The 10,686-nt window shown below is 50.5% G+C and overlaps 1 long non-coding RNA gene across 1 annotated transcript; it reads left to right on the top strand.

Moving 5' to 3' along the window:
- Positions 1-982: 982 nt before the first annotated feature.
- LOC120324949 lies at positions 983-3,819 on the top strand. Its single transcript, XR_005566679.1, has 3 exons — positions 983-1,054; positions 3,531-3,634; positions 3,787-3,819. It is a non-coding gene; the product is annotated as an uncharacterized LOC120324949 (long non-coding RNA).
- The last annotated feature ends 6,867 nt before the right edge of the window (positions 3,820-10,686 follow it).

Raw genomic sequence — 10,686 nt, 5'->3', positions numbered from 1 at the left:
GTTCTCCTTTGTCACTGCTCAGGAGGGTGAGTTGCCCCGTCCAGACATGGAGGCCTGAGGGAGTTTTGCATTCCAAGCCTGTCCAAGGCTGTGGTGCTTGTGCTGAGCTGAGCTCCGGGGAAATTATGACATTCAGAATTCCAGAATCCCACAATCCCTGAGGTTGGAAAGGCCCTCCCAGCCCATGGATCCCCCCTGTGTCCATCCCCACCTTGTCCCCCAGCCCAGAGCACTGAGTGCCACGGCCAGGCCTTCCTGGGACACCTCCAGGGCTGGGCACTCCAAACCTCCCTGGGCAGCCCCTGCCAAGGCCTCACCACCCTTTCCAGCAGGAAATTCCTCCTCCTGGCCAACCTGAGCCTCCCCTGGCACAGCTGGAGGCCGTTCCCTCTCCTCCTGTCCCTTGTTCCCTGGCAGCAGAGCCCGACCCCCCCCGGCTTCCCCCTCCTGTCAGGGGGTTGCAGAGCCAGAAGGTCCCCCCTGAGCCTCCTTTTCTCCAGGCTGAGCCCCCCCAGCTCCCTCAGCCCCTCCTGCTGCTCCAGCCCCTTCCCAGCTCCGTTCCCTTCCCTGCACACGCTCCAGCCCCTCCAGGTCTCCCTTGCATGAGGTTCCAGACCTGGACACAGCCCTGGAGGTCCCTCAGCAGTGCCAGCACAGGGGACAATCCCTGCCCTGGGCTGTGCCCACACTATCCCTGATCCAAACCAGGTTCCATTGGCCTCTTACCCCCCTGGGCACACCCGGGCTCGTGTTCAGCTGGCTGTTGACCAACAAGGAGGCACAAGGAGCCAGAGATACAAATATAGGTGGAAAACCCTTGGAAAATGGGCATGGAAAGGCTGAAGGTACAGACTTTGGGGCTGAGTATCCCTTTGCTGCACGTTGGCACGTTACTGTTCCAGCTCATGCCCCTTGGGATCTATGAGTTTGTTCTCCAAGTGGTTGGAAAGATGTTTGCTGCAGGAAAGGAGGTGCTGGAGGACAGGATGGCTCCCTCACTCGCTGGAGAGGCTGAGACATTTTTCGGGAATGGATGTCTGCTGGGAAGCACACGGTAAAAAAGACCAGGAAATGTAATTTTAGCTGCGGCTCTTGTGAGATCCTTCATTGTGGAGAACCACAAAGGGGAGGTTTCCTCAGCTCTCCTCAGCACAACGACTTCTCCTGTGCTCCAAAACATGGGAACTCTTAAAGGGGTTTAATGGGACTAACTGGTTACTACCTATAGGAGAAAAGCAGCCAAAAAAGGGCTCACTTTTTGGGTTGTTGTTTTATTTACCTTGGTAGAAGCTCCTCTGTTAAAGCCACATTCTCCAGACCAACGTGCCAGACCCCTAAATGTGCTTGTGCTTAACTGGAAAAGCGTTGATATTCTGCCATCCTTCCAAAAAGGAGGGTTTCCAAAGCTCCGTGATCCCTGTGCTGGTCAGGGCAGGGATCCAGGCACAGTGGTTTGCTGTGAGAAGAGATGACTGAGCGGTTTCCCCGCCCTTTACCGTCATGTAGGACCTCTCTGTGCAAGGTTTCAGCTCCAAAGGGCGTGTTTGACAGCAAGTTAAACATCCAGGATAGTCCTAAACCACCCAGCTGTGACCCTGGGGGTCTATATTTAGGCTGATGCAATTTCTGGTGGTGTTGATGTAGCTTTTGGGGAGGCTCCAACCCTGTCAGGGCACAGCACTAATGTGTCTTCTGCCACCCAAGGTGGGACCCCAGCTGTGGCACCTCTCTGTGGCATCAGGCTGGGTGATCAGGGCTCTGATCCTGCTCACCACCTCATGGCCTTGCAGGTTTTAGGACCCTCTCATGCCTGAGTGATCAGGGCTGTGACCCTGCTGACCTGCAGCTTTTTTGACCCTTTGGCTCCTCGAAGCCTTCAAACTGCCTTGCAGGCATTCCCTCAGTTCTTATGGAGCAAATTCCCCTCTGTCCAGTGGGATTTGTGTGTGTTTGTGAGGCAGCTGAAGCTCAGGAGTTGTGACTTATCCAGTGACAATCACCTGGACAGAAACAAATCTTAAATACTCTGAATAAGAATCACAGAATGCTTTGGGTTGGAAGGGACCTCAAAGCGACCTTGTTCCAACCTCCTGCCATGGGCAGGGACACCTCCCACTAGACCAGGTTGCTCCAAGCACCATCCAACCTGGCCTTGGACACTTCCAGAGATCCAGGGGCAGCCACAGCTTCTCTGGGCAACCTGGGCCAGGGCCTCCCCACCCTCACAGGGAAGAATCTATTCCCAATCTCCCATCTAACCCTGCCCTCTGTCAATGTGAAGCCATTCCCCCTTGTCCTGTCACTCCATACTCCTGTAAATGGTCTCTCTCCATATTTTCTTTAGGCTCCCTTCAGGCCCTGCAAGGCCACAATCAGGTCACCCCAAAGCTTCTCCTCTCCAGGCTGAACAATCCCAGCTGTCCCAGCCTTTCCTCCCAGCAGAGCTGCTCCAGCCCTGGCATCCTCTTGGTTCCTGCTCTGGCCTCTCTCCAGCAGCTCCATGTCCTTGCTGGGCTGTTCCCCAGGGCTGGAGCAGCTCTGCAGGGGGGTCTCACCTGAGGGGACAGAGGGGCACAATCCCCCCCTGCCCTCTGCCCACGCTGGGGGATCAGCCCAGGGCACGGGGGGGTCTGGGCTGGGCCATGTCCAGCCTCTCCCCCACCAGCACCCCCAGGGCCTTCTCCCAGGGCTGCTCCATCTGCTCATCCCAAACCTGGATTGGGAACGAGGGGAATTCCTGCCTTCCTGCCCAGCAAGTTGGGCCTGTGCTCAAATTTAAATATGTGGGTAGTTCCCATTCATGCCAATGAACTCTAAACACGTGCTTAAAGCTGAGCAGTTCATTGAATTGTGGCAACACTGAGTGGCTTTTGTAGAATTAATTCACATATCTGGGCTGCTTTTTATGTCTGTGACCCAAGGAGAACTGAACAGCTTCTGTGTGGGTTTTAAACCCGTCCTTCAGTTAAATCAAGGATGCAGACACAAATGGTAGCACACATTATATGGATTTATGACATTCCCTGGAGGATTCTGGGTCAATAAAGCAGTGAATGGATTACAAAGAGGCCTCTAAAGTGTTTGCTGGAATTTTGCAAGGAATGAATGAATTACTGTTTGTGTTGTGGCTGGAAAACATCTTTCCATGGATGCTGCAGCACGACGTGCTCTTGCTGTTTTGAACAACTGTATTTATTCTTTTCAAGCCAGGAGCCAAAAACTAAAAGGGAAGCAGAATGTTGTAGCAGTACACAGTTAAAATAGACAGGGAAATAATATAAATTCAATGCAAATGATTAATTGTTATTCAACAGGGTTGTTTTCCTGCAGTAAATCGCAGATTTCCACCAGGATCAGTGCTCTGGATTTATGCAGACATGTTGTACAGGATGCAAGAAGCTTGTAGCTTAAGTAAAACTTATCTAAAAGCCTGGTTTTATACAGACTTAATTCCAAAGTGAGCCTGAGTTTCCTAAACAACCAGAAGAGCTCTTGCTGAGCCCTGTGCACATTCCCTGTTTCATTCCCAGCTGGCGTTTAGATACAACCCAAAGCAAGACACAACAAGCAAAAGCTAAAAATGTGAAGAATGAAGCTTTTGGGAGGGATGAGAAAGCAAAGGAAGAACCCTCAGGTCTGTCCAACACTTCCCACACGGGTGAAGGTCACGTGTGAGCTCCAGAACATCTGGACCAGCCGCCCTCCCTGCCCTCGCTGGGCTGAGCAGTTGGGCAGAAGACACATTGAGTGGGTTGCCAATGAGTTTTTTGATCTGTTTTGTTTTAGGATGAAGGATTTCAAGTGGCAGGAGGGTTAAACTGCCCCCTCTCTCCTCACCAGGATGGTGGTGAGGAATCTGTTGTCGCCTTCATGTCCCCTCTCTGCCAGGAACGACAGGGATGCTCTTTGCTGCTCCTTAGAGGGTGGTCAGTGAAGGAGAGAGGTCCATCCTTAGAGAGTGGTCAATGAAGGAGAGGTCCATCCTCTGGGGACATTTTTGCTTTTCTTGTCTCTGGCTCATCCCACCAACAAATTAAAAACATCTAAACCTTGATCCTACCTCGGATTCAAGGATATATTTTACTTGTCCCCGGTCCCGGCAGTGGTGATTCTTCACTGTGACTCCACTTTCAATCCTTATTTCCTTCCCAAATTTGTGCAGGAGAAGTTTCAGGAGTGCCTTTTAAACACAGACACAGCTTCAGTCACCTCCCAGCTGTCAGAAAGCAGCAGTTTGTCGAACCCTGATCACGCTCAGCAACCACGAGACGCGCTGAGGGAATTGGTGCTGCCGGAGTTTGAGACCAGCACTCAATGGCAGAGCTGTGATAATTAATATGCAATGATAAGGCCAGGGCTAATGAAATTAGCAATGCAATTGCTATTAATATTTGGCAGTCCTCCCTAATCCCTCGCCCAGTGTCGGTTTTGGGGGGTTTAAAGCACGGGCTTCCCTGTAGAACGAGGATTTTTGGTGACTTTGAGGGATTAAGGAGGGAGGAAAAAAGGTAGCTGAGAAAACAACAACAATGACAAATACAAGGAAAGAGCTGAAGGATCCGTGTTTCTGGTTTTATCCACTTATTCTTACAGCAAATCCAGGTTCTAGGTCACTTAACTGAATGGAAAGCATCCAACAAGACAGCCAAATTAAGAGAAAATAGAGTCTCTCTACCTTGAGCTCCAGTAAGGCACAGACAGCGGGCAGTGGAGAGTCCATTAAATTTTAATTTGCTGGTCATTAAAGCGTGCCATTCATTTGTAAAATTGCATGGCAAGGAAGCCCAAGTACAGGAGGGTCTGGCTCACTCCTCTTAATGGTCTTCTTTATAAATTCCTCCCTGTGATTATGATCAGCTCCTTCTGATCGGCCATAAAATTTATGGGCCAATTTATTACATCAGCCGAGTGGAAAGATCAGATAATGCGATGCCATAAAAAAAAAAGTGGGTGCTGATTTTAAGAAATCAGGGAGAAGAGCGAGAGGAGAGCACCTAATTACTTCAGCAACATTAAAAACAACCGCCCCATAATGGGGTAGGGAACCATTTAATCAAAATGGACACACAACACTCTTGTAATTATATGAAAAGGTCATGGAAATCATCAATTTAGCCCGATATGATGTGAAGAATAGGACTGAAAACTTCCAGGAAAAGCTATCTCCTGGAGATTGTTTGAACCACAAGAAAGAGGGGGTTGTATTTCCAGTTTAATAGCTGAGGGCACAAAAGCCACACTGTGTGTTTTTTTTTGGGCTTGGGAGATCTCAAAGCAGAAATCCCTTAATTGGAACTGCTTCCATCCCCAGCGTGGAGGTTTCATTTCAAGGCACATACCTGCTGCTGGAAAATAGAGTTGCCTCCAATTTAATTATGTGGCAGCCCCACTCTGGGCTCTTTGATTGGTGCTGTGAATTCCTCCACAGAGCTCAGACACCAATTCATCTGTTTTTTAGCAGAGGGAAAGAGGAACTGCTTCCAATTTCCTTTTTTTTTTTTTTTTTTTTTTTTTGCTGGGCAGTAATGGATAATTTCCAGCCCTGGAAAAAAAATAAAACAAAACAACCCCAAAAGCATCCCCAGTCTGTACCTGGGGTAACCCAGTTCCACCAGGTAACAGAGTCTGTTTTCCTGCTGCTGTTGATCAAAGATTGACCTTGAGGACTTGATTTTGGGCAGGAGAACGGAGCAGGAAGCAAATCAGCTCCAGGAAAAGCAGGGGGGGGATGCTTTGAAGTGAAAGGGAAATCCACATTTCTGGGACTCTCAGGATAGGGCCAATTAAAGCCTGGACACGAGGGATACTTTGGCATGGCTGTGTTGGTACCAAACGGGCACTGCCTGGGCACTGGAGGAGGAAAAGCTCAGGATTATGATTCCTGTGCTATTCCTGCACTGCTGAGCAGAGGATTCCATGAGGATCAAGCAGCTGTTGTGCCTCTGGAAGATGTTTGGAACCACCCCAGGCTTTTCTCCTGCTCCACTTGGGCACAACTGACCTTTATAGACATGTCCCTAAGAGCTGAGAAAGGTGTGGTTGCTTTAGAACCAGAATTTTCCCAGGGAAATCGTGGATATTCCACCCAAAAAAGTCTGCAAGGCCAACTTTGGATGGAGCTCTGAGCAACCTGGTCTAGTGGAAGGTTCCCTGCCCGTGGTAGGGGCTTGGAACTAAATTATCTTGGAGCTAAAAAGATGCATTTTCACTTTATACATTATTAAAACCAATATTTTCCCCTTTATTTTATTGGCTTGAGCTTGTTATATGGGATATAAAGTTGAATCTGTCTCTGCTAATTTTGAGAAGTGTGAGAGCTCTGAGTCAGTTAAAGCTTCTGAAAGGAGAAATTTTTTAAAAAAACAAACAGGAAGAGAAGACATTTGCCATTAGAGCAGATTTCAGTTATTTTTTTGCTAAGCATCTGTTTGTTCAAAGGGCAGGGTGTAAACAAGTGACCCTATTTGTCCAGGGATGCAAGAGATAAGAGAACCAAGCTGATATCTCTCATTTTAAAGAGGCAATTGTCGGTGGATTTATGAAAACTCTGAATTAGATAAAGCAAATTCACAGCAGGACAAAGAAAACTTGACCAGGTCATGTAAAACAACAACCTTAAGTGACAATTTGTTACAGAGCAGGTGATTAGGTCAGTTCAGAAAACGAGAAAACATAATAATTGTCCAGCTGTCAAATGGCTGAACCCAACATGAAACAACATTTCCCCCTCGTTCCTCCCGAGACACCAAAACTCAGAGCTCCCAAATCCATCACCAGGCAACGAAATGAACTGCCCTGCTCACCCAGCAGCTCCTCCCAGAGGATATTTTACAGGAGAAATCATTCTGGAAGGTTCTTTGGGGGTGCCTGGGAAGGGCTCAGGATGTTTTCTGTCTCTCAGCCAGCTGTGCTCACACTCAGGTTTAGGGCTGGAGGATCCACGTCCCGGAGATTTACAGGCAGAGTTTGGCTAAGGTGGGATTTTTTGGGAGTACCTCGGGACAAAATGCCTCTGGAGAACTGTCCTGTGGAGCCAGGCTGGGAGAGATGAGGGTGCTCAACCTGGAGGAGAAAAGGCTCTGGAGCCCCCCTTTCTGTGCCTAAAGGGGGTTATAAAAAGGAGGGAGAGGGTATTTTTCTACTGGCAGAGAGGGGGCAATGGTTTTAAACCAAAGGAAGGCAGGGATAGATGGGATATTAGGGAGAAATTCTTCCCTGTGAGGGTGGTGAGGGGCTGGGATAGAATTCCCAGAGAAGCTGTGGCTGCCCCTGGATCCCTGGAAGTGTCCAAAGCCAGGTTGGACGGGGCTTGGAGTAACCTGGGCTGGTGGAAGGTGTCCCTGCCCATGGCAGGGGGTGGGACTGGATGATTTTTAAGGTCGCTTCCAACCCAAACCATTCCATGATTCTATAATTCCATGTCCACTCTGTCTTCTGCTTCTTGTCCCCCTCAGCCTCCCGCACCCTGAATGGTGACAGGGGAGCTGTCTGCATTCCCTAGGATCTCTCTGCATCCCCTGGGATCTCTCTGTATCCCCTGGGATCTCTCTGCTTCCTTTTGGATCTCTCTGCATCCCCTGGGATCTCTCTACATCCCCTTGGATCTCTCTACATCCTTCTGGATCTCTCTGCATCCCTTTGGATCTCTCTGCATCCCTATGGATCTCTCTGCATCCCCTGGGATCTCTCTACATCCCCTTGGATCTCTCTGCATCCCTCTGGATCTCTCTGCGTTCCTTTGGATCTCTGCATTCCCTACGATCTCTCTGCATCCCTTTGGATCTCTCTGCATCCCTGGGATCTCTCTACATCCCTGGGATCTCTCTGCATCCCCTGGGATCTCCCTGCATCCCCTGGGATCTCTCTGCATCCCTTTGGATCTCTCTGCATCCCTTTGGATCTCTCTGCATCTCCTGGGATCTCTTTGCATCCCTCTGGATCTCTCTGAATCCGCTCGGAACTCTCTGTATCCCTCTGGATCTCTCTGCATCCCCTGGGATCTCTTTACATCCCTCTGGATCTCTCTGCATCTCTGGGATCTCTCTGCATCCCTTTGGATCTCTCTACATCCCTTTGGATCTCTGCATTCCCTGGGATCTCTCTGCATCCCTTTGGATCTCTCTGCATCCCTTTGGATCTCTCTGTATCTCTTTGGATCTCTCTGCATCCCTTTGGATCTCTCTGCATCCCCTGGGATCTCTGCATCCCTTTGGATTTTTCTGCATTCCTCTGGTTCTCTCTGCATCCCTTTGGATCTCTCTGGGATGCTTCAACTACCTCCAGTCAGGCATTTTTGTCTTCTGCTGCTGGAAGGAGGAATTTGGCCCACACGGGTCAAAAAGGGCTCTTTGCAGCCCCTCTGAGGAGTGTTTAGGTAACAGGACTGTGAGAGTAGGTGCTGATTCCTGGTGTGTGGGGTCAGGATGGGGGGTGCAGGGAATTCAGAACCTCCTGGGATGGTGCCAGAGCCGTGCATGGGGCAGAGCAAGTCGGTCCTGCCCATCCAGTCCCTTCCACCTCCACAAAATAACTTCTGGAATTAACTGTGTCCATGCTCAGGGGTTATTTCTGGGACCTGGTGGGGTGTTCCCAGCTCAGAGCCCAGGAGAACAGCAATCCCTGATAACCAGAAGGCCACTGGTGTGGCTGGGGATGTGCCCCTGACCTTCCTGAGCAGCAGGAACAGATATTCCAGCTGTTTATATCCCAGAAAACAAGTCAGTCCCGGGACACAGGTTCAAGTGTGAGCCTGGGATTTGCTCCTATTAATTTACCACCGTCAAACCCCCTGGTCAGATCTGAGCCTGTGCCAGCTGGGGCTTTGCCAGGGCAAAGTTTGGAGGTGGCACAAGCTGGAATCTCTTCCCAGAAGAGGTTTAACCCTATGGATGCAGCCTAGAGCTCCACCTACCCTCCGGGTCAGGTCTTAAGTGTGATCCCAGCCTAACCAGACGGGACCAGCCCCTTCTTTTGGACGCGCTCAGGAAAGAATTAGCTGCTAATCTGCTTGCCTGACTGAAAGCAATTACCCTCCTCAAACAAACAAACAAACCAACCCCTCTTTAGTCCAAAGCACTTTATTAAGGTTGCAAAGTCAAGCCCTCCGAAATCGGGCTGCTCCTGCAACCTTTATTTGCAGCCTTTTTCTGCTGCCTCGTGACAGGCACGGCCTGAAAGCTATTTCCCCCCCACCCCCCCAAATAATGGCAAGTTTAGTTCTGCCCTCTGCCTCCCGGGTGATGCCAGGCTTTCCTTGGTGCCCAACCTGCTCTGAAGGTACCACTCTCATCTTCCTCCCTGCCTTTCCTGTGGTCGACACCGGGATACACCAACAAGAGGGATTTTTAACTCCCTGTGCCCTGCTGAAAGCAGAGGGTAAAATATCCTTGTTTTACATAATCATTTAGGTCAGGAAAAAACCCTCTGAGATCATAGAATCATAGAATCATTGAATCATAGAATCATAGAATCACAGAATCCCAGAATCAGCTGGGTTGGAAGGGACCTCTGAGATCATCAAGTCCAACCCTGGATCCAACCCCGCCGTGGTTCCCAGCCCATGGCACTGATGCCACATCCAGTCTGTCCTTAAACACCTCCAGGGACAGAGAATCCACCACTCCCCTGGGCAGCCCATTCCAATGGCTGAGCACCCTCTCTGCAAAGAAATTCTTCCTAATCTCCAACCTGACCCTCCCCTGGCACAGCTGCAGACCCAGCCCTCTTGTCTTGCTGGTGGTTGCCTGGGAAAAGAGACCAACCCCCCCTGGCTCCCCCCTCCTGTCAGGGAGTTGCAGAGAGTGAGGAGGTCTCCCCTGAGCCTCCTCTTCTCCAGGCTGAGCCCCCCCAGCTCCCTCAGCCTCTCCTCCCAGCACTTGTGCTCCACTCCCTTCCCCAGCCTCGTTGCTCTCCTCTGGACCTGCTCCAGCCCCTCCATGTCCTTCCTGAGCTGAGGGCCCAGAGCTGGACACAGCACTCCAGGGGTGGCCTCACCAGTGCTGAGTCCAGGCCAAGAATCACTTCCTTGGCCCTGTTGGCCACCCTGTTCCTGAGCCAGGCCAGGATCCATTGGCCCTCTTGTCCCCCTGGGCACACTCTGGCTCCTGTTCAGCTCCCTGTCCATCCCCCCTCCCAGCTCCCTTCCTGCCTGGCTGCTCTCCAGCCCCTCTGGCCCAGCCTGGAGCTGCCGGGGGTTGTTGTGGCCAAAGGGCAGGACCCGGCCCTTGGCCTGGTTGAACCTCATCCCGTTGGAATCAGCCCAACTCTCCAACCTATCCAGGTCCCTCTGCAGAGCCCTCCTGCCCTCCAGCTGATGGACACTCCCCCCCAGCTTAGTGTCATCTGCAAATTTGCTGATGGTGGACTCAATCCCCTCATCCAGATCATCAATAAAGATATTAAACAGATATTAACAACCTTCAGTTGACCTCCTGTGCTGGTTTGAATCTTCCATTTCTAAAAGCCTGAGAGTTTTATTTTTTCAGCCTCCTTAATACACTAACACCAACATCCCAGAGCAGATGCCACTTGTTTGATTGTTTGATTGAAGCTGAGTTTCAACATTCTGGCGAGTCAGGTTTGGAATGCAGCAAACAAGGAATGTATGACTTGTTGGGATAAATCCTCAGCCCTGACATCAGACCTTTCTGTCCCTCTGCTCCCCTGACTCGTTGGCTTCATATTTCC

The sequence above is a fragment of the Pipra filicauda genome, unplaced genomic scaffold (assembly GCF_003945595.2).
Source record: "Pipra filicauda isolate LSUMZ 115617 unplaced genomic scaffold, ASM394559v2 scaffold785_size212012_pilon, whole genome shotgun sequence".
In the NCBI taxonomy this organism is placed as follows: Eukaryota; Metazoa; Chordata; class Aves; order Passeriformes; family Pipridae; genus Pipra; species Pipra filicauda.
This window is presented reverse-complemented; position numbering and strand designations above follow the sequence as displayed.